This window comes from Cetorhinus maximus, unplaced genomic scaffold (genome assembly GCF_964194155.1).
Source record: "Cetorhinus maximus unplaced genomic scaffold, sCetMax3.hap1.1 HAP1_SCAFFOLD_1942, whole genome shotgun sequence".
Lineage (NCBI taxonomy): Eukaryota > Metazoa > Chordata > Chondrichthyes > Lamniformes > Cetorhinidae > Cetorhinus > Cetorhinus maximus.
The window spans coordinates 6,524-31,539 of NW_027597882.1; the positions used below are offsets into that span (position 1 = coordinate 6,524).

The 25,016-nt window shown below is 44.3% G+C and overlaps 1 long non-coding RNA gene across 2 annotated transcripts in view; it reads right to left on the minus strand.

The window, feature by feature from the left end:
* Positions 1-2,090: 2,090 nt before the first annotated feature.
* LOC144676807 (uncharacterized) overlaps positions 2,091-25,016 on the minus strand; it is a 37,269-nt gene continuing 14,343 nt past the window's right edge. For both annotated transcript variants that reach the window (XR_013575428.1, XR_013575427.1), the window contains 3 exons: positions 4,407-4,657; positions 3,856-3,956; positions 2,091-2,459 (listed from right to left, as the gene is read on the minus strand). This is a non-coding gene — a long non-coding RNA (uncharacterized LOC144676807). The remainder of the gene's footprint in view (positions 2,460-3,855; positions 3,957-4,406; positions 4,658-25,016) is intronic.

Here is a 25,016-nt window from a genome sequence, read left to right on the forward strand (position 1 = left end):
TTATGCCTCCTCTCTGTTTATTGTTAGCTAACCAATCCTCTATCTATGCTAATCCATCCCTACACCATGAGCTCTTACTTTGCATTGTAACCTTTGATAGATAGCACCTTGTCAAAGGCCTTCTAGAAATCCAAGGACACCACATCTACAGGTTCTCCTTTATCCACATTGGTTGTTATTTCCTCAAAGAACTCTAATAAATTCGTCAAACATGATTTCCCCTTCAGAAAACCATGTTGACTCTGCCTGATTGATTGAGATTTTCTATGTGCCCAGCTATAACCTCCTTAATAACAGATTCCAGCATTTTCCCTATGATCAATAAGATCATCTCTCATTCTTCGAAACTCCAATGAGTATAGGCCCAACCAGATCAACACTTCCTTATAAGAATGACCCCTGTTGGAACTGGCTCTAATTCATATATGCCTCTCCTTCAGCCAAGTGACCAAAACTGTACACAGTATGCTTGGTGTGGTCTCACCAATGCCCTGTACATTTGTAGCAAGACTTCTCTACTTATATACTCCATTCCCCCTTGCATTAAAGGCCAACATTCCATTTGCTTTCCTAACTAGTTGCTGTAGCTGCATGCTGTCTTTTTGTGATTCATGTGCAAGGATACCCAGGTCTCTCAGTACTGCAGAATTCTGCAGTCTCTCTCCCTGCACTGCCAATAAGTTTCTTTCCAGCTCCAAGCCATAAGTATTGATTGCCACCCCATGTGAATGAGTCTGGACAGTGTGGTGATCCAACCTTGTGAGATATCACAAGCATCCTTGCTTCACCTGGCACCCACACACTTTTTGGCAGGAGTCACTGGATGGTGACCAGCAATGGGAACCCTCACTGAGTTTCCTCTAGTCCCTCAATCCCCTAGGGATGACAAGTTAACTTTACTGCCTCTCAGCACTGAACCCAAGACCATCTTAATCTCTACAGCTCAATTCACATAATGCAGTGAACTTACCAACCAGCAAAGAAGGCCAAAGGTTAGGATCAGCTATAATGCAATGCGGAGACTTGCAAAAAGTTGATTTGCATTGTGATTGTCATTCATATTAAAATCACCATCAACTTCACCACCAACCTCATCATTGTCAACTGCATCATCAGCAACAACAGTAACTTGCATTTATACAGCACCTTTAATAGAGGCATCCCACAGGGGTGATGGTGAACAAAATTTGACATCGATACACAGGAGATAGTAGGGAAGATGACCAAAAGCTTGGTCAAAGGGTTTTAAAGAAGAAAAGCAAGGTAGAGCGACAGTGAGGTTTTAGGAAGAGAATTTTATTCATTCGTTGAATTTGGATGTCTCTGGCTAGGCCAACATTGTTCAGGTTGGAGTCACATGTAGGCCAGACCAGGCAAGGATGATAGATTTCCTTCCCTAAAGGACATTAGTGAACAAGTTGGGTTTTAATGACAATCAGCAATGACTTTGTGGTCATCATCAGACTTCTAAATTCTTATTGAATTCAAATTCCACCATCAGCTGTGGTGGGATTTGAGCTCAGGTCCTCAGACCATTACCCTGGGCCTCTGGAATACTAATAAAAATACCACTATGCCATCACCTCCCCAGTTCCAGGGCTCAGGATCCAGGCAGCTGAAAGCATGGCCGCTAAATGTGGAATGATTAAAATTGGGGATCTTCAAGATGCAGGAACTGGAACAGTAGAGATCTTGGAGGGATGTGGGACTGGAGGCGGTGACAGGGATAGGGAGGAGTGAGGACATGGAGGGGTTTGAAAACAAGGTTGAGAATTATAGAATTAAAGCATTGCTTAACAGAAAACCAATACAGGTCAGGGGTGATGGGTGAACAGGGCTTGATGCAAGTTAGGACATGGGTAGCAGAGATTTGGATGATGTTAGGGACAAAGGGGGGGTTAATTTAAATTGCACTAATAGCACCAAATAGCACTAATTTCTCCTCTCACTTCCCGTCCATAAACAGAAAGAGAGTTTGGTTTGCTTCCCCCTTTATTAGCAGTGGTGTATTTCCCAACCCTTCGGTTTTGGTATGATTCAATTGCTGTGAATAACCCCACAGCAAACTCAAGATAGGTTGATTACGAAGGGTTAGCTTATTTGTACATGCTCAAAATGTGGGAGGAGGGTCACAACTTTGCCTCCTTTGCACTCATACAGTAAAAGAGGGACAGAGAAAAGAATGATTTACAGGGCAAAGACCACCAAGAAAATAATTATTGTTTCGCGTTGATTCCAGAGCCCTGAATCAAAGTCCAATGAGGTATTCCATCACGGAGATCAGTGGGTTGAAAACTGACGCTGGATAATTCACTTTTCCGGTGGTGTTGATTTCACACAATGAGGTAGGCATGCAGAGATGAATCAGTCTTGTAGGCGATGTTGCAGAAGTTCCAGTAGAAACAGTGTAGATGGGGCCAGGTATTCAATCTGGGTAGAGCCCCTTTTCTGTCAGGCTGCTGGTCAGATGGTAAAAAAGCAGACTGAGATGTTGCAGTTCAGCAAGGCAATATTACTGGTTACACAAGCTAGGGACCTATGTCATATGACACGCAAATCTTCACATTGTCCTTGACAAGGAATGTATATCCCTCGTCTGGGTCCCCAAGATTGTTAAATGTCAAAACTATTAATATTTGAAAAGAAGGTTGCAGGGCCCTTTGCCCTAGCAGACAAGTAGACTCCGGCTAGCCAGCCTGGGGTATGAAATTCAGATGGCCTTTGTATATCTCTCTTTGAATTTGGTCTGTGCAGCCCAGGGGGCGGGATGGTCGTTAGGGTCTCGGGGTGCTTGTTAGGGCCTCTTCAGAGATAATGAGGTGCAAGTTTCCCCAATACTGCCAGGTAGATCCTTTTGTTCAAGGGTCACAGATAGACATAGATTCAGCCATTTTAAAAGGTCTTTGTCCAGTTTTTAAAACTTTAGAAATAGCCATGAGGATATATATATAATATATATATTTTATAAAAATATACAGTGTGAGGTCTTAGTCCCCTCACAATGACCTCAAGTTTAGGGAGGATAGAATGTAGGATGTCAGCCATAAGAGCATTGAATAATAACAAAGGAACGAATGAGAGTTTCAGCAGCACATGATTGAGGCAGGGAAAGAGTCAGGCAATATTCCAGAAGTCAAAATAAGCTGTCTTCATGACAGCCTGAATGTGTGTTCCGATGCTCATCTCAGGGTCAAATATGACACTGGAGTTGCGAACAGACTGGTTTAGTCTCAGAACAGGGAGAGGGATGGAGTTGATAGCGAGGGAATGAAGGACAGCAGAGACTGAAGAAAATAGCTTCAGTCTTCCCATTACTTAACTGCAGGAAATTTCTGCTGATCCAGGACCGAATGTTGGACAAGCAGTCTGATAATTTTGAGTCAGTGGTGGAGTTGCCATTGTGAGGTACAGCTGGGTGTCATCAGCATATGTGTTTTCAATCTCATTATCAACATCAACATCGCCATCATTATTTCAGTTCAGAATAATTTTCCTTGCTCCATTTTGCTCAGCCTCTGTTCTTGGATGGTGGAGAGGTGTCATGAGCCACCTTCTGAGGGGATAGTCCTTGTCGCCCAGCAGCCATCCATCCAGCCGGGCTGGAGCACTGAAGAGCCCCGGCACCTGGGAATGTCTGAGGATGTAGGTGTCATGGGAGCTGCCTGGGTACCTTGCACAAACTTGCAGAATCTGCATCCTGTGGCTCCACGCTGCCTTGCTTCTGAACCTCCGCCAATCAACAAGCAGATTACCGGCACTCATTTGACCCTGTCAGTTCACTAAGGAGGGCCGGCCACTAAAAATAAAGACTTTGACCTGCTGATTGCTGGTGCAATTGGTCAGACGAAGCCTCACCTGATGAGCAGCGAAACCAAATATCAGCCCAGACTGGCTCAGGGAAACACTGTTCAGCAGACATTTAGTCAGGTTGGGAGAAATCCAGCAGGAGTGTTGTTCTTGGATACAAACATACCAAGGGTGAGCTTTTAAAGAGATTTATATCACTGCATTTCCAAAAATAAAAATAAAAGTAAATAAAAAATGGAAAAGTAGATTTACCAAATGTTGTCCTCAAGTCAGTTCCCCTTTTGAACTCTCTCAAGTGCTCCCTCATCATTTCCGCCAGTTTAACTGAGTCACACAGATCAGAAAGATCCAGGATTGTTGACTGTTCTGTACTGAGCTGACTGACCTCAGATGGGACAATGATAGGGGCAATGATAATGCTCTTGGTACTGGAGAGGAAGAAACTGGCCAGTGTTCTCGGTCTTAATATAACAATTGGCTCCTTTCCCTCTAATAAAGACTAAACATAGAGCCAAGTCAGTTTTATTAATTGTAGCTATCAGCAAATTGCCACTGACCTGTCAGGACAAAGGTCCCAATGACTATGGGAGATTACTCACTTGTTTTGCAGACAGGGTTCCTGTTCCTGATTATTGGACCATGACCCTTCCTGTAAATGGTATGCATTTTACATTGGGTGATAAACGAAATGGAGAATGTTCCAGCACATAAATCATCCCTTCTGCCTAGCGAATATTTTTCTCCACAAGCCATTCATGCCGATATTATCTTCAGCTACTTTCTTCATCAGTGACCTTCTCTCCATAGTAAGGTCAGAAGTGAGGGTGTTGGCTGATGATCGCAGTGTTCACTGTCACGATGGTGTGACTTGTGCATAAGTGGTATTAACCTTTAATTTCATCAGATGATCAAACATATACTGAACTGTTTAAAAATTTCTTTCAAAAAGCAAGCAAAGACACTGACTTAAGATGGCTGCCACAAGTCACCTGGTGACTGGTACTACCAGTAGACCAGTTTTCTGGAATTTTCCAATGCAGAATACAATTAAGATACCCTCGCAGAATTTTACACTGGCTGATGCCAAGAACTATTGCAAAATATTTTCTGAAACTGTACTGGACCTCACATTTCCATTTCCATAAGGCTACCTCTCAATCAGAGGCAGAACATTTACCAGGACAATAGCTATATGGTGTCATGACAGCAGATCACAGCATCAAATTACATACAGACATATTGAACTTTTAAAGTAAGACATGCGTTTTTTTTAAATGAGCTACAAGCAAAAGTTGGCTGAGAATGTAAAGTAACCACTTTCTGGAAAATTCCTATATGGATTATACTTGACTGACTAGTCCTGAGAGAACATGGAATGTTGCACCTAAAAAAGGTATCAAGACCTATTTGAGGCAGAGACACTTGAAAGGCAATGCAAAAGACTGAACTTTCATCTCCTGTGGTTGCGGAGACAATGGAGACTGAAACCACTTCCTGTTAAGTTATATCTCAGAATATAGAAATTGTCTGGGTTGAAAGGAAGCAGTTTCTTGCACATGTTTGTTTTTTCCCTTCCAGGAATACACAAGGAAATGGATTAAAAAGCCAGCTGCAAACCTGATCCCTGTGTTAGCTGTATCAGAGCCACCCAACTTAATGGCCGCAATGTTTCACCATCTAATCCTCAAAGACAAGCCAAATACTGATCCGTATATCTTTTTACTTTTGTTTTTGAACTCAACTTCTCAGTTCTGTATGTGCATGTGTGTTGCATTTTTATTATTTTTCTTGGGTTTTTAGTAACTATTAAACTTATGCTTTCTTTGAGTCAAGAAAGCCTGGTTAAATTGGCTCCTTCTAAAACAAAAATACATTTGGACTGGGAAAAGGTATCCACGAGGGAAGGGATCCTTTGAAATTAACCTTGTTGCGATCAACTGAGGGTTAAATAAAGAAGGGGAGCCAGCTCATTCCTCCTCACTCGGGAGCATAACAAAATCGGGGCCTGGTTCAGGAAGTTAACAATTTGGGGTGTCTCATCCGGGATCATAACAAATTTGGGGACCTCGCCTGGGGACCGGACGTAACAAAGGAACAGTGTTCGTTCTATGCCATCAAGTGGAAAATGGGTCATTCAGAAGCTAATGGCTGAGACATTATAGGCATGGGACAATGTCTGTTCAGACATCAGCCAAGCAAATACCTTCTCAAATCATTATGGGAAGACAGATCATGAGACTGGCGTAACCATTTTCTGAGTTTTTTTAATACAGGACGCAAGCTGCAAAAATGTAGTCTGGATAAAACCTGCCAAAGGGCGTTAAACCTCCCCCTCTCCCCTTCTCCCTCAAGTTCAAGACCCTATCTCTATTAAAGTTTAAAAATCCAACAAAGAGATAGTGAATTTCCATTGAAAGGAATATCAGTTGCAAAAATCGCTGTCTTTTTGGAAAAGACGGATTGTTTTAAAAATTAAATTGTCTCTGACAATAATAGTTTTGCAGGGGCTTCGACTCCAGGAATTGTAAGACCATCATGGAGAAAAATCTGCCACAGACACAGGTGCCAGCAAAGGACTCAAACAGTGAACACTCTATTTTTTTTCTTTTCGCGTTTAGCTTCAATTTGGTTAAGAAAGTAACTACTATTGTATAACTTGTAATTTTGCATGCCTGTGTATGTGTGTATTTGTTGTGAAGGTCAGGTGTGGATTACCTTTTTAAATATTTTTATACTTTTACCTGGGTGTGTTTTTAACTCAATAAAAGCTAACCCCCTATTGTTTTAAACTCAAGAAAACCTGCCAGACTAGTTTCTTTGCAATCAGCACATAAATGGTTAAGCACAGACATTTACCTTTATCCTTAAAATTCACAAAAAACCCTGTTATGGTCAGACTTGCAGTTGCATGATAGAGGAGTCATTTCTCCCCCTCTTGCCTAACTGTAACAGAAATTTGGGGGCTCGTCCAGGATTTCATCCACAGACAACATGAGCAAGTGGAAGTGGGAACTAAGCTAATCCCTTGACATAAATTTAAAACATTCTGTCCAGGCTTTCTTGTGTACAGTGCTATAGTACTAACAAAGATGTCCACATTCAAAGCCAACATCTTTCTTGAACTGATGGAAATTACTTTTTTAGGAGTTAAAAAGAGGAGCTAAGTGGTTGGAGTTAGAGGTTTGCCCAAAAACCAGAAGATTTGAAGTATTAAAACTCATCACCAAAGAGTTGAATTGCAAACCTGAGGAAAGCGAAATAGAAAAAATAGCTTTAGAATAAATACATCTAGGCCAGAGATGAATAGGGTGAGAACTCCAAGCATTAGTAAAAGAGAGAGAGAGAGAGAGAGAGTGTGTGAGAGAGAGAGAGGAAAGAGAAAGGAAGAGAGAAGAGGCTTTCTGAAGAAGACAGCAAGAAAAGGAGACAAGACTCCAGGAACAGCGTAGGGAAACAGACACAGGCAGGGCAGACTGGATAATAATACTCTCAAAATGTCAAGGACAGTCCTAAAGGGTGAAAAGGCTGGAGAAAGCCAGCAGGGACCTGCCGAAGTGCAGGGAACCGAGAGAGATTCAGAAGCCCGATAGGGGGCATTTAAAAAAAGTAATTCATGTACAGGATGTGGGCTTCACTGGCCGGGCCAGCATTTATTGGCCATCCCTAATTGCTGTTGAAAAGGTGGTGGTGAGCTGCCTTCATGAACTGTTGCAGTCCATGTGGTGTAGGTACATCCACAGTGCTGTTAAAAAGGGAGTTCCAGGATTTTAATCCAGCGACAGTGATGGAATGGCGATATATTTCCAAGTCTGGATGGTGAGTGACTTGGAGGGGAACTTCCAAGTGGCGATGTGCCCGTCTAACTGCTGCCCTTGTTCTTCTAGATGGTAGTGGTAGTGGGTTTGGAAGGTGCTGTCTAAAGAGCCTTAAGAGTTTCTGCAGTGCATCTTGTAGATGGTACACACTGCTGCTACTGTGCATCGGTTGTGGAGGGAGTGAAAGGTTGTGGAAGGGGTGTAATCAAGTGGATTGCTTTTCCCTGGACAGTGTCAAGGTTCTTGAGTGTTGTGGGAGCTGCACTCAACCAGGCAAGTGGAGAGCGTTCCATCGCACTCCTGACTTGTGCCTTGTGGATGGTGGACAGGCAACATCCTGGTAAATCTCCTCTGCACCCCCTCCAGTGTAATCACATCCTTCCTATAATGTGGCGACCAGAACTGCACACAGTACTCCAGCTGTGGCCTCACCAAGGTTCTATACAACTCCAACATGACCTCCCTTCTTTTGTAATCTATGCCTCGATTGATAAAGGCAAGTGTCCCATATGCCTTTTTCACCACCCCACTAACATGCCCCTCCGCCTTCAGAGATCTATGGACACACATGCCAAAGTCCCTTTGTTCCTCAGAACTTCCTAGTGTCATGCCGTTCATTGAATACTTCCTTGTCAAATTACTCCTTCCAAAGCGTATCACTTCACACTTTTCAGGGTTGAATTCCATCTGCCACTTATCTGCCCATTTGACCATCCTGTCTATATCTTCCTGTAGCCCAAGACACTCAACTTCACTGTTAACCAACCATCCAATCTTTGTGTCATCCGCAAACTCACTAATCCTACCCCCCACATAGTCATCTATGTTGTTTATATAAATGACAAATAATAGGGGACCAAGCACAGATCCCTGTGGTACGCCACTGGACACTGGCTTCCAGTCACTAAAGCAAAAGTATTCTGTTCTGTTCTTTTAATTTTTACAACCAAATGAACATATTCGCACCTGCCTACATTATATTCTATCTGCCATCTTGTGCCCAATTTCATAAATTTCAATCACAGACCCCAGTGAGAATTGAACTCATGACCCCTGGTTTACAAAAAAAACCAGTGTGCTAACCATTGAGCTGTGGAGCCAACCACTTAATTGAAGTCAAATTCCACCAGCTACCATGGTGGGATTTGAACCTGTGCCCCCAGAACATTAGCCTTGGGTTTACTAGTCCAGTGACATTACCACTACACCACCAGCTTCCTCCTCCATGAATCACCACTGTGCCATTCCCAAAGCTTTTCTTTCCTTCTTAAACTGGGGTGTCCAAAACTGAGATCAATAGATGTTCATTGGGAAGAGTATCAGGGGATATAAAGGAAAGGCTGGATATTGAGTTAAGGTGCAAGTCAGGACCTAATTGAATGGTGGAGCAGGCTTGAGGGGCAGAAAGACTTACACCTGTTTCTAATGTTTCTGAAGTTGTAAGGAATACCTTGGTACTCCAACTATGACTCCGCTAATACATTGTACAAGTTCTACAACTCTAAGCTAAGGATTCAATTTTCCTTTTTGTGTCCTTATCTCCTTTTGGCCAGCTTCTAATGACTTGTGTGTCTGTATACCAGGTCCTTTATCCAGTTTTATTCCATTTAAAATGTATTTCCTTTCTCTCACCTTACCTATTAAGCAGGTTACTTCACATTTTTCTAATGGGACTGTATATTCCTCCTGTCTGCCCAACCTGCTACCCTGGCTATGTTGTTCAGCAATCTTTCACAATCCAATTCGGTGTCATCTGCAAATGTTAGTATTGTCTCTTCAGCCCCTAGATCCAGATCATTGATGTCTATACAGTAAATGTAAAGTTGAGCCCAACTCAGATCCATGTACATCTGATTCAAGAAACTTCCATTGATCCTGAACCTTTGCTTACTTGGGCAAATAGACCGAAGGCACTCATTGGCTAGACAGCACAGGAGGAATGAGCAACTAGCGAGGTGCTCGACACCAACTGTGTTCCAGCAATGAGTTAACACCTTGGGCAGAATTTTATGTCCCTGCTCCCGCTGAGACAGGGCCGTGAAATGTGGCGAGCCATTCAAAAGCCCACTGACTTCGGCAGGATTGGCAAATCCCACCAGCGGGAGAGGCCATAAAATTCAGCCCCTTGAGAGGGCATGAAATGAGAGGAGGGTGGAATGGAAGACAAGGAAGGGAATGAAGGGGAGATGAGAAAAGAAAGGAGACAAGCGGAGAGGTGAGGAGAGAAGGGGAGCAAGGAAAAGGGGAGAAGAGGGGAGAGGGGAGGAGAAGACGAAAGGAGATGAGAGGAGAGGAGAAAAGAGGGGAGTGGAACAGAGAATAGAAGGGAGGGAGGGTGAAGAGGAGGAAAATAAGCAGAGGAAATTGGTGAGACAAACAGCCTTGACTATGTGCATTTGGGACTCTTAATAGATGGATGTGTAATAGTGTACACAAGCGAATCAGATTAAATGTCAAAGCCAACACACATATCAGTCAATCAGGAAATAAAGATGGAGATAGATTTTGTATCTGATTTGTTATTGTAACCATGGGATAACTTTTGGTGGTTAGCTAAGGAGGAGGCATTTGGTGACTTCAAGAGATTACTCATTTAGTTTTGTTGCTCCATTTCCTCTATGAGCAGCATGTGGTTTTTTTTTAAACTTGATGGTATATCTCAGACTCTTAGGACGGGTTCATTCCAGATTTACACAAAGTGCGGTAGCAGGTGGGAAAAACGACATTTTACCCATCGGCCGCAATGGCGGTTCCTCACGCCATATCGTCCCAAACCCACCGCATTACTTACGCATTCCCGGGAAACACGCCGTTTCCATGGCGGGCAGGCTCTCATTCACCCGCCGTGCCATCACCTTGCCGCTTCATCATGCCAGGCACCACATTTAAACTGCAGCCGCGTACAAACCTCTCAGTGTTTCCAACTCAGGACTGCTGCACAGAGGACAGGATGGCCCTGAAAAGCTAAAAGGCTGCAGCCCCCAGGTGCTCTTTGAGCACCTTTTTGGACGCCGTGGAGGCCTGCCGTGATGTCATCTACCCTGGCTCTGGCCACTGGATGGGCAATCCAGCATTGGAGGTGGTGGCCAGCGGTGGTCAGCGCCAACGCCCTGCAAAAGAGGACAGCCACCCAATGCTGCTACAGGGTGAATGGTCTCATCCATTCTGCCAGGGTAACTCACTCTTCTCATCACTTTCAACTCACACACTCACACCCATCACACATCCACAGGGATCTCACACCTGAAGGGACAACACTACTAACTCTCCACCAAACCAGGTGATAAACTGAGTGCAACTGGGGTTTTTTTCTCCTTAGAGAGAAGGTTAAGGGGAGCTGAAAATTACGAGGAGTTTTGGCAGGGTCAAGGGGAAGAAACTGTCCACTGATAGATGGGTCAGTAACCAGCGAACACAGGTTAATTGGAGAAAGAACCAGAGGTGGATATGAGGGGGAATTATTTGTGGGAGATGGTGGCTTAGTGATAACATCACTGTACTAGTGTTCAGAGGCCCAGGTTACTGTTCTGGGGACAAGGGTTCAAATCCCACTATGGCAGTTGGTGGAATTTAAATTCAATTAATAATCTGGAATTGAAAAGCTGGTATCAGTAATAGTTACTGTAAATCCATGCTGATTGTCACATAAACCCATTTGGTTTACTAATGCCCTTTAGGGAAGGAAATCTGCCATCCTTACTTGGTCTGGTCTATGTGTGATTCATGAGTATGGTTAACTCTTAACTGCCCTCTGAGATGGTGTGGCAAGCCACTCAGTTCAAGGACAATTGGGAATGGGCAGCAAATGCTGATGTCTACATCCTATGAAAGAATAAATCCAGTGATTTGGAATGTGTGTCCTGAAAGACTGGTGAAACAGATTTAATAGGAATATTGAAAAAGGAATTGGAATGACCTGCAGGTCTATGGGGAAAGAGCCAGGGGAGTGGGACTACTAGGATTCACAGAACTGTTACAGTGTAGAAGGAGGCTATTCAGCCCATCATGCCTGCATCAGCTCTCCAAATGAGCATTTCACATAGTGACATTCTCCTGCCTTCCCCACATAACCTTGTACATTGTTCCTTTTCAAATAGCAGTCTACTTCCCTATTGAGTGAGTCGATTGAAGCTGCCTCCACCACACTCTCAGGCAGTGTATTCCAGACCTTAGCTGTGTGTAAAAGATTTTTCTCATGTCACTTTTGCTTCTTTTGCCAACTACTTTAAATCTGTGCCCTCCCGTTCTTGATCCTTTTGTGTGTGGCAACAGTTTCTCCCTGTTAACCCTGTCCAGACCCCTCATGCTTTTGAATGCCTTGATCAGCTTCTTCTCAGCCTTCTAATCTCCAAGGCAAACAGGCCCAACTTCTCCAATCTATCTTCATAACTCAAGCTCCCCATCCCTGGAACCATTCTCTGCACTTCACATCCTTCCTAAAGTGTGGCACCCAGAACTGAACGCAATACTCCAACTGAGACTGAACTAGTGTCCTATACAAGTTCAACATAACCTCCTTTTTCTTGTTCTCTCTGCCCCTATTAATAAAGCCTTGGATACTGTATACTTTATTATCTGCTCTCTCAAGCAGCTAATACCAGGTATTATTAACTCCAGCAAGTTAGTTAAATATGAAATCCATGCTGGCTTTCCACATTTGTCCATGTGACTATTAATTTTGTCCTGAATGATTGTTTCTAGAAGTTTCCCCACCAACGAGGTTAAACTAGCTGGTCTGTAGTTGCTGAGCTTATCCTGACACCCTTTTTGGAACAAGGGTTAACTGGTTACCTCATAAATTGGAGCAGCAGGTGAAGTTAGCTGTTTCACGCTGCCACTATACAGTAGCAACACGAGCGGTACTCGCCACCAACAGGATGCTGCCGCCAAGCCAAAAAGACGCTCTGCCCCCACACTAACGAGTAACGTGGTACACAAGCCCCAGTGCCAGCAGGCTACGCACCCCAAAGACCGGCGGCCTGAGGCAAACAGCACGTCCCAGCCACTGCCTGCAACAAGCAAGGCACAGGCCGCAGCCCACTAGCCTGCACCTGCAAAACCACAAAACACAGTGTCCAACACCAGATAACTCTTCCAAAGAGCTAACACAGGCAGAATGGGCCAAATGGCCTAACCTATGCCGCATGATCCTTTGTGTAAATTGAGCGGTGGGACTCACGGCCAAGGCTGATCCTGTGCTCCGCAAATATCCCTGCTCCGGCATGGATCGCTAGGTGTTCCCTCCTCTTGGCTGTGCCCTCCATAAGCTTAAGCTGCTCCCTATCCTAACCTGCACCAAATCCTGTTCACCCCGTGCTCACCCTGGCCCCTATTGATTCCTGGTCCAGCAATGCCTCGATTTTAAAATTCTCATCCTGGGTTTAGAATCCTTGCATGCCCTTGCCCCCTTTCTATTTCTGTAACCTCCTCTTACCTTACAACCCTCAGAGATTCCTGCACTCCTTCAATTCTGGCTACTTGCCAATCCTCAGTTTTAATCGCTCTGCCATTGCTGCCATACTTTCAGCTACCTAGGCCCTAAGATCTGGACTTCCCTGCCCACATCTCTCCTCCTTTAAGGCGCTCCATAAAGCCCACCACTTGGATTAAGCTTTTAGACATCTGCCCCCAAATGGGCTTGGCATAAAATTTTACCTGATTACGTTCCTCTGAAGCGTTTTACAACGTTTAAAGGTGTTATGGAAACTAAAACTTGTTGTTGCTCACCTGCATCTAGACTTAGCACAAAATCCATTGATTCAGCTTTACTTTACTCAATGACAAATGTTCAAGTTTATAGCCATTAACATAAACGGGCATGTCTAGATGTAAGCACAATATGGTCTCTGAAGTGCTGATTTTACAGGCCTCCCTCTCGCTCCCAAGTGGCTGCTGTTCGCTTGTGAACTTAGATGGTGAATAGTGTAGTGTCCGATTGTTCAGTTGTTCTGTGTTTGATTATGTGAATTTGGCAATTGATCTATGCTCACTGTGCTTGATTTGTTAAGCTTGGATGTGGAGTCTGAGCAAAGCAAACAGACACCACAGAAGTTACTAGAAGCTAGGCCGTATATATGAGTGCAAACATTTTGTGATTGCAGAGATATTTTAAAACCCTTGTAAATAAACCTGTTGCATATCTAGAAACTAATGTCATGTCTGCATTGCTCTGGGTTATAAAAAACATATAACAAATGCCAATCGGCTCTTTGGTCATGAAGGGCCTTGGAACAGATGTTGCATTTGACAGAAGCATGCCAATTTTAACACCCCACCCCACCCCACCCCCTGATGGGCATAAGAAGGTCAGAGGAGAGGGGAGGGTATGGTTGGGTTAAAATATCAGGGTTGAGTAAACCAACCTGACTGGCGAGGAGGTCAAGAAGGAAGGGATATGTTCTTAAAGTGGGGCTATTCAGGAGGGAAATTAAGAAGAAGCTTTTTATACACAGGGTTGCAGAAATCTGCAACCCTCTTTCCTAAAGCTTGTGGATTTTGTGGGGGTGGGGAGGAAGGGGGAGCGCTTGGTGCTTACACGACTGAGAGATCGATAGATTTTTATTAATGTATATAGTCGCCTGGTAGTATAGAACTTGAGTATTGTTGAAAATTGAGACATGCTGTCAAAGCTTTTCATTTTGCACTCAAGAGGACAGATTCAAGAATACAAAATTTCAAAGGGAACAACATTGTTGGGCAATGAATGGTGATGTTGCGAGTAACGCCCACATCCTATTAATGAATAAAATGAAATGCTACTCACAGTAAAGAGCTAAATTGCCACAGAGCAAGGGCCAGAGCAGCAGCTTCCCAGTAGTGGCAGACCAAACACGAGCACCCCACATACACTAACCAGGCCACAGGATGCAGCAGAGGTTAAGGGAGGGGGGAAACAGAGGAAGACAATTTCCAGTAACCTGGATCGATAATGTTGCTACAAGACCTTGATACATCCTGAACAGTAACGAAAAAGAAGGAAGCTGTCGAGGAAGTAAATACTTCCACAGGCCTCTGAGGCTACAATGGCTTAATTGTACTGTATTATACAGGAGCTGTGGAAACAGAACAGAGGCAGAATGGGGTAGGCCAAGAATGAGCATTGCTAATCATTAGCCCCTTGGGAAAACATTAAAGTGCATGAGATGGTTATAATGGAAAGGATATAAATGGCCCTATATTAATGTGCCTCTATAAATGAAACAAATTATTTTCTCATGGATTGCTAATGGTGGGCATGTGTTCTGATCCTGTTGTACAGTTCTGAGTCCTGACCTTATCACAGTGACCAATTCCTTGTGAGTTTAAAACCCCTCTGCATCGCCTTCTCCCTCCTGACTTTCAGAAAGGTTTCTCAAAACTGTTACTGTGCTTCAGAATTATAGAATGCTACAGCACTGAAGGAAGCCATTCATGCAATAGTCCTTTTGAAAAAGCTATACAATTGGTCTCACTCACTTGCACTTTCCCCAAAGTCCTGAAAATGATCCCCCTTCCAGAATTTATTTAATTCCCTTTTGAAAATTATATTTGAACCTGCTTCTACCACCCTCTCAGGCAGTGCGTTCTGGATTATAACAACTCAGTCTCCTCCTTAAACAGCATTGAGTCCTGCACCCAGTTTTCAGCTTCCTAACTCCCACGGCTTCTCATAAAATCTCATGGGAGCTGAAAGCAACCCGAATAATACGCTTGATGTTGATATGTGTGAGGGTCAGCAGGTTATTTTACCATTGGGTGAAGGCACAGTCTAGACTGAACATGCCCTAACTTCATCTGCGCACACTGGTCAGCAATCAGGAGTGGAAATGTTGACTGGAGAAATAATCAGTAAATTCATGTCATCACTGAAAGATTCATAGGTTAAGCAAGCAGTAGAAATTATCAACAGATGTAATAAGAAACTTGACACAACTTTTATGTTTGGTCTAAATTAACCGGCCAATGTTGGCTCTGAAAAGTATTCTGATTCAGCTTGAGTGCATTTTTACATATCATACTTGTGCAAGTTCCGCAATCACTCATGGACAAAGCTTGCTACATTGCCAGGTCTCTCTGCTGGTTTTGCTCCATTCCACCTCCCTCTGGTCCACCCGATCACTTCCCTCACATCCAGCACGGTTCGCATCCTCTCCTCTCCTTCATACTCTCCCATGCCAAACCCCTCCCATCTTTCCTTCATCTCCCTCCCCATGTCCCTACATCCACCCTCCCCTCCGACTCCTCCACTCTTCATCGATCCCTCAGATTCCCACCCCAAACCCTTTCTTAATACACACATAGAAACACAGAAACATAGAAATTAGGAGCAGGAATAGGCCATTCAGCCCTTCGAGCCTGCTCCATCATTCATTATGATCATGGCCGATCATCCAACTCAATAGCCTGCTCCCGCTTTCTCCCCATATCCTTTGATCCCTTTCACCCCAAGAGCTATATCTAACTCCTTCTTGAAAACATACAATGTTTTGGCCTCAATTACTTTCTGTGGTAGCGAATTCCACAGGCTCAACGCTTTCTGGGTAAAGACATTTCTCCTCGTCTCAATCCTAAATGGTCTAACCCGTATCCTCAGACTGTGACCCCTGGTTCTGGATTCCACACCATCGGGAACATCCTTCCTGCATCTACCCTATCTGGCCCTGTTAGAATTTTATAGGTTTCTATGAGATCCCCCCTCATTCTTCTGAACTCCAGCAAATATAATCCTAACCGACTTAATCTCTCCTCATATGTCAGTCCCGAAATCCCAGGAATCAGTCGGGTAAACCTTCACTGCACTCCCTCTATAGCAAGTACATCCTTCCAAAGATAAGGAGACCAAAACTGAACACAATATTCCAGGTGTGGTCTCACCAAGGCCCTGTACAATTGCAGCAAGACATCCCTGTTCCTGCACTCGAATCCTCTGGCTATGAAGGCCAACATACCATTTGCCGCCTGCTGTACCTGCATGTTTACCTTCAGTAACTGTTGTATGAGAACACTCAGGTCTCGTTGCACATTCCACTCTCTCAATTTATAGCCATTCAGATAATAATCTGCCTTCCTGTTTTTGCCATCAAAGTGGATAACCACACATTTATCCACATTATACTGCATCTGCCATGAATTTGCCCACTCACTCAGCTTGTCCAAATCACAGTGAAGCAACTCTGCATCCTCCTCACAGCTCAACCTCCCACCCAGCTTTGTGTCATCTGCAAATTTGGAGACATTACATTTAGTTCCCTCATCTAAATCATTAATATATATTGTGAATAACTGGGGTCCCAGCACCAGTCCCTGTGGTACCCCGCTAGTCACTGCCTGCCATTCGGAAAAAGACCTGTTTATTCCTACTTTTTGTTTCCTGTCTGCCAACCAGTTTTCTATCCATCTCAATACACTACCCCCAATCCCATGTGCTTTAATTTTACACGCTAATCTCTTATGTGGGATTGTCAAATGCCTTCTGAAAATCCAAATAAACCACATCCACAGTCTCCCCCTCATCAACTCTACTAGTTACATCCTCGAAAAATTCCAGTGGATTTGTCAAGCATGATTTCCCTTTCATAAATCCATGCTGACTCTGTCCGATTCTGCCACTGTTTTCCAAGTGCTCAGCGATTAAAACTTTTATAATGGACTCTAGAGTTTTCCCCACTACCAAGGTCAGGCTGACCGGTCTATAATTCCCTGTTTTCTCTCGACCTCCCTTTTTAAATATTAATTACCCGCCAATCTGTAGGAACTGTTCCAGAGTCTATAGAATCTTTGAAGATGACCACCAATGCATCCACTATTTCTAGGACCACTTCCTTAAGTACTCTGGGATATAGATTATCAGGCACTGGGGATTTATCGGCCTTCAATCCCATCAATTTCCCCAACGCCATTTCCCTACTAATACTGATTTCTTTCAGTTCCTCCCTCTCACTAAACCCTGTGTTCCCCAACAGTTCTGGCATGTTATTTGTGTCCTCCTTTGTGAAGACAGAACCAAAGTATGTATTTAGTTGGTCAACCATTTCTTTGTTCCCCATTACAAATTCCCCCATTTCTGACTGTAAGGCACCTCCATTTGTCGTCGCCAATCTTTTTCTCTTCACATACCTATAGAAACTTTTACAGTCAGTTTTTATGTTCCCCGCAAGCTTACTCTCGTACTCTATTTTTCCCTTCTTAATCAATCCCATGGTCCTCCTTTGCTGAATTCTAAACTGCTCCAAATCCTCAGGTCTGTTGTTTTTTTTTAGTCAATTTGTATGCCTCTTCCTTGCATCTAATACTATCTCTAATTTCCCTTGTAAGCCATGGTTTGGCCACCTTTCCTGTCTTACTTTTGTGCCAGACAGAAATAAACAATTGTTGCAGTTCACCCACGCGCTCTTTGAATGTTTGCCATGGCCTTTCCATCGTCATTCCTTTAAGTAACGTTTCCCAATCCTCATAGCCAGGCTCCCTATCCTGACCACCTCTCCCATATTGTATAGTTGGGAGTGATTACAGACTGGAATCTAATCGAGGGATTCAGATGGTTTATATATAGAATAATGGATACCTGGGAATGATTACAGACTGGAATCTAATCGAGGGGTTCAGATGGTTTATATATAGAATAATGGATATCTGGGAGTGATTACAGACTGGAATATAATCGAGGGGTTCAGATGGTTTATATATAGAATAATGTATACCTGGGAGTGATTACAGACTGGAATCTAAGCAAGGAGTTCAGATGGTTTATAAAAAGAATAATGGATACCTGGGAGTGATTACAGATTGGAATCTAATTGAGGGGTTCAGATGGTTTATATATAGAATAATGGATATCTGGGAGTGATTATAGATTGGAATCTAATCGAGGAGTTCAGATGGTTTATATATAGAATAATGGATACCTGGGAGTGATTACAGATTGGAATCTAATTGAGGGGTTCAGATGGTTTATATATAGAATAATGGATACCTGGGAGTGATTACAGACTGGAATCTAATCGAGGGGTTCAGATGGTTTATATATAAAATAATGGATACCTGGGAGTGATTACAGACTGGAATCTAATTGAGGGGTTCAGATGGTTTATATATAGGATAATGGATACCTGGGAGTGATTACAGACTGGAATCTAATCGAGGGGTTCGGATGGATTATATATAGAATAATGGATACCTGGGAGTGATTACAGACTGGAATCTAATCGAGGGGTTCAGATGGTTTATAAAAAGAATAATGTATTCAACCTAACAAGTTGTAATGGAACAATGTACCATGGAGACATGCCTTAAAATATCATTGACCTTTGTCACTGAACAGAACTGTGCCAATTTGCAGCATAGATTTCTACCCAGGAGAAAATTCCTAAACCTGTTGCTAGTGAATTCTCTGGAACTGTACCATGGTAAGCTGTCCCTTGAGTGGAGAAATGGGAAATAAATATGTATAAATGAACACCAAATAGGTGTAAATAAAAGCATTCTGTTTCATTGGACATAGGATGCAATGAAAGTGAAGGCTTCATTGAGGTTGAACAGAACAACCTGCCTTATTTTAATAACAATTATTATTTTAATCCATGTTGTTTTAATCCCATTGAGGGACGTCCAGGATGAAGCTGTACCCTGAAGTATCCAATATCCATTTTGTTGTACATAAGGATTGTTTTAGAGGCTGGGCATGGAGCCAAAAGTCTGCAGCAATTATAACACACCAAGCCCTCCAAGCAGAGATCCCAGATTGTGTTCCCATCGTACCCCTCCCCCACCCAGCCAGATGTTCAACCAGTTGCATAGGAATAGTCTTCGGGACAAAATAAAATCCACTACATAATCTTAACAGCAGGAAGCATGTTCGATGAAATATTGGAGCAGCTTCTACATTCTGTGTTTCTAACTAATGCAGCTCAGGCTCTTTTGAAAGGCCCGGAATTCGCTCCAACTTCTCTCCTTCTGCACCCCACTGCCCTTTAACCTGTTTTAACCACGCTTCTTCCAGGCTTTGGTTATTTTGCCTAAATTGAGAAAGCAAGGCTGAAGTGAGGCGAGGCCTGAAGTACGGGATGCCACCCTGAGAGAAAGAACTGGGCCGGGGTTTTCCCTGCCTGCCCGTGTCGGGTGTGAGCGGGCAATGTGATGCGAAATTTTTCATGATGGCATGAAATCAGTTCACCACCGTCCGCTCCGCCCATCGCTGGCAGGCCACGTTCCCCGCCCTCAGACATTGCGAACCCCATTGTAATACCATCAGCATATCATTATTAGGCCTGCTTGCCAGAATCGTCACCCCTGCTTGGGCTGTTCGTCCACGTCGGCCGGGAAACACTCTGATGTATTTGACAACTGCGCATAAGCGACATGCACTTGGCGGGCTGCACTTCACTCGAGATTTCAAGCTTTGTTTGCCGACCTTGCTTCACTCAGCACTCGCAGTCATCAGCGCCAGGCTTCACAGGCAGCACCACATCACTTTTAGTGAGGCTCATGGGTAGGTCTCGATCTACCAGATCAGCCATGTGTGGGTGGCATTTCAATGGCTGCAGGGCTGGGGCTTGCTTGAGGAAGGGGGAGAAGTGGCCTCAGGCAAGGGGAGAGGCTACAGCACATGGGCTGTATTGGGGAAGGAGGGTAACCAGGGTGTGTTGATTTGCGCAAGTGGCCTCAAGATGGTGAGGGCTGAGGAGGCAGTCTCCAGAGGAGATGAGGCCAGATGGACATATGAGGGTCTGTGTGTGAGAATGGGTGGTGATGTCCCTTGAGCTGGCAGTGAGTGAGATGCCAGTGGATGTGTGATGGGCCTGAGGGTGTGAGTTTAGAGTGATGAGATGGTTCCCATACCCTGGCTGCACGGATGAGATCAGTCATCCTCCATCTGCATTGGATGGCCAACCTCCTCTGTGCAACATTGGCACTGACCACCACTGCCATCGCCTACCAAGCCAGAGTGGTGTTATAGCTGCCCCTCCTGTGGCCAGAGCCAGTAGAGGACATCACAGCCTCCACAGTGTCCAAAAGTTGCTCGAGGACTGCAGTCTTCTTACCTTTTTTCTATCCGTTCATGGGATGTGGCATCGCTGCCTAGACCAGCATTTATTGCCCATTCCTAATTTCCCTTGTTCAGAGGGCATTTAAGTGTCAACCGCATTGCTGTGGGCCTGGAGTCACATGTAGGCCAGAGCAGGTAAGGACGGCAGATTTCCTTCCTTAAAGGACATTAATGAACCAGACGGGGCTTGGCGACGATGGTTTCATAGTGTAACAGGTTTTATTTACAATGCTTTAAAATGTCTACTCCATGCTTCTGCTCTGCCTTCCAGCTCTCTACCACTTTATTTCTTTTTTTTGAGTCCACATCCAGGCTTAACCAATCAAGCACAGAGGGCATCGATCTGTGTCAGAAGGTCATTCACTGAAGTGACTCCAGAGACTTGAGTACACAATCTGAGGGAGAGTTACACAGATGCCGTCTTTCAGATGAGATATTAATCTGAGGCCCCATCTGGAGGTTCTCCCTGATGTCTTGACCAATATTTATCCCTCAAACGACGCATAAAACAGATTATCTGATCATTATCCCATTCCTGTTTGTGGGACCTTACTGTGTGTAAACTTAGCCACTGCGTTTCCCCTCATTACAGCAACAACTGCACTTCAGAAAGCATTTAATTGGCTGCAAAGCACTTTGATATGTCCTGAGGCCACGAAAGGAGCTGCAGGAATGCAAGTTGTTTTTTCCCCCCTTTTCACTGGGGGCATGGTACTAAGCAGCATGTGGAGATGCATCTATATTAAACACCACCGCTGTCCCTACAGCCTAAACATCCCCCATCTTCACTAGACATGTAAGGATGGTTACTTGCTGATAAGCAACTCAGTGCTTGGACTTCCTCCAGGGTTTCCCGAAGGCAGGTTGGGGAAATCGGGAGTGAATGTCTTGTGAAAATTCTGCTCCCAACGTTTTAACCCTGGTTTGAGATAACCTTTCGGTTGAGGACAGCCAGGATGAGTTGAAGGTTTGCAAAACTATAGCCTGTGGGCCATTCACAGGTGAGCCATGGCAATCCAATTCACAAAACCCAGTCTCCTCAGCGTGATTTGAACTGGTATTCCTTTTTTTTTTTGCTGGCTTGTCCTTTTGACTGTTGTCAGCCTGGAGGTTTGGTGCTGTTTCTGGTGGATAAAATTCTAAATTGGAAACATTAAGGGACAGTTTTAACCCTTGATTGGCTACCCAATGGAAACTGGACATTTAAAATGACCCCATCAACTTAAACTACACCCCCCACCCCCCAACACCCCTCAGGAGGAGCAGGGTTGCCTTGGAGCTCTCTACACACCAGGTGTGCAAGCAAGCTGAAAGGTGCAGTGTGCCTGTCATTTATGTACAGCTTGTGAGTAAGAATCTCCCCTTCCCCCACCACAGATTGTTCAAACTTTGGAAATTTGTCCCATCAATTATACTGACTTTATAAACAGAGCAATAGAGCACAAAAGTTACACTCAACCATTAGAAGTCCATGGTTTAGCAGCAGCTAGAGTATTGTGTCCAATTTGGGACCTGCACTTTAGAAAGGAAAGTGAGGCCTTGGAGGGGGTGGCTAGGCGAGTTTACTAGAATAGTACCAGGGATGAGCAGTTTCAGTTATCTGGAGAGACTGGAGAAGCTTCCCTGTAAGCTCTTCTTAAAGCTGAGAGATGCTTTGAGAGAGTAAATAAGGAGAAACTGTTCCCACTGGTAAGAATCACAAAATCACAGAATCTTTACAGTGCAGAAGGAGGCCATTTGGCCCATCGAGTCTACACTGGCTCTCTGAAAGGGCATTCTGCCTAGGCTCACTCCCCTGCCTTACCCCCATAAGCTTGCACGTTCCTTCTTTTCAGATAGCAATCCAATTCCCTTTAGAATACCTCGATCGAACCTTCCTCTCAGGAAGTTCATTCCAAACTCCAACCCTCTGAGCGCAAAACGTTTTCCTCACCTAAGAGGGTCAGTAACCTATAAATTCAATAAATTATGGATGGGCAACAAATGCTGACCTTCCCAATGATGGTCACATCCCTGGAACAAATTTAAAAAAGAAGGTACAGATGTCAGATATTGGCAAAAGAACCTGAGAATTATAAAGAGAATTATTTTTAATTCAACAAATTGTTCTGATCTGGAAAGCACTGCCTGAAACGTGATGGAAGCAGAGGGAGTAATAACTTTCAAAAGAGAATTGGATAAGTACTTGAAAAGAAAAAATATATATATTTGAGGGGCTATGGGGAAAGAACTGGGGGAAAGGGGTTAATTAGATAGCCCTATCAAAGAGCTGACATAGACATGACGGGCTGAATAGCCTCCTTTTGTACTGTATGATTTTATAAATGCAGAGGTGACAGTCAGACATAACAGAGTAGAGCATCACTCAGTAATGAGACCCCACTAATAAAGAAAGTGACTGACATAGTCTAAACAGGATGGAAAGTGTGTTTGGAATAATGTCACCTCATGGCAGGCACTCATCTCCAAACACTGAAGTGTTTCCCCTCCCATTGCTCCTGAAGTTTGACTTACACTGTGGGCTGGAGCAATACACAATCCAATCCAGCACCAAAAGCAATGGGAGGATTATTATGTCTCTCTCGAGGTGTGTTTGGAGGTGGTTGTTTCTAACGTTAGTTGCAGGGCCCATTTTATCCACAGAAACGGTGGTTTGACTCCGGTAGTTACTTCAAACTGCTTAATTAACATTTTATGCAAGATAGGCTCCAGAGCAGGTATGTCTCACATGAGTACAGACTGTTCCATCTACTCTACTGAATCTCTAGCACATGACTGCTGTTGTCACTGTTAGACCATGATATGCATCACTAACTCATTAGCATAACTATTCTATTAGCCCATTACACTGCACTTCTCCCAAGTATAATATCAATTTCTTTAATAGCAATTTTAAACTATTTTTAAAACTATTTACATTACTTCTCTATAACTTCCTTTTACTGTTACAGATTCTATCTAAGTCCTACTGCTACTCTTCCCCACCCCCATCCCCAAGTTACTCTTTTAAGGGATTCAATCTCGCACCGAGTTCTCAGCTTTTGGGAAGATATCTTGGAAACATGTGAGCACTCCTCTGGCCCACGAAGGATATCATCATCGGTGAAATGGGGCAGTGGATTTCCAGGACTGCTGGTAATTGGGGTGTGATCTTCAGGATAGCTGAACTGTAAGGACTGTGGAACCTTTTTCAAAGAAGGACCGATCCAAGAGAGAAGACTGAAGGACACCAACACTTGACCTCTCTCGAACTGGAAGAGACTAGATTAGAATTCACTCAGGAATCTCCGGCTCCCTCATAGCGCAATGGGGAAAGACCTGAAATGACGAAGGATCTTTAATTGCAACGAAGATTTTCACAGCCGTATCATTCGCAGCTGCATGGAGGAGGATAAAAGTGTTGAAGATCTGCGATTTAAACAAATCTGGATGACTAGAAGAACGACAAAAGATCTAGAGCAGGCTCAGGTTCATAATCTGATGGTCACTGCACGGACACATGTCCGCAGCAAGAGGAGGCATGTTCAGCCGAGCTCCCCGGCACTTGGAGGACTGCTGGGGAAGAGGCATCTGTGAGGTCCGAGTCAGATGACGAGCCTCTGGATTAGGCCTTCCAACTCATCGTGGAGAGTCAGCAGAAGGCGGGGGAACATCACACAGAGCTGTTGGAAATCCTCAACAGTCTGACATGCGAGACAGAGGAGTGCGTCCGCCTGCTCTCTGATGAAGTGGTGCCCAAATGTGTGGGTATGGAGGTCTCCATGGGAAGTATAGTGGACGCCATGGAGACCCTGGTCCAGCAGAACACGGAGATGTGCGCAGACCTGAACTCCATCGTGGAAACCATGGGTGAGTTCCTGCAGTGGCAACGTGAGAGAAAGACGGAGTACTTCAAAGTCCCTCCACGTGCTCCTTCCCCTCAAGGAGTCAGGCCACTTGGGCACCTGAAGGGAGGAGGAGCAGCAGCTGGACACCCCTGGGTCATCCATTCAGGAATCTCAGAGGCTGTCCACTCCCTCTGAGTCCCCTTTGCCTATGACCCCCCTCAGCCTCATTCTCTGTCATCACAGAGGGAGCAGCTGGCCCACAGGAGGACAGCCAAAGCAAGCCAGGGCCCTGAAGGCCTTGGCTCTCCACAGGGTGCACACCCCAAAGTCATCAGAGGCAACAGGGCCAACAATTGCACAGGCTGTCTCCACCCTTGCTGTGGATGTCAGGGCCCAGAAGAAGTGGTAGGCCTAGGAAAGTTAAGAAATTCTGATCACAAGTGGTTGCACAGATGAACACGTCACTTTGTAATCTGAAAATATATTCACTTTCACTGAATTATGTGCAATGCTGTCTTTCAGCTTCATTAACAGGCTACGAGA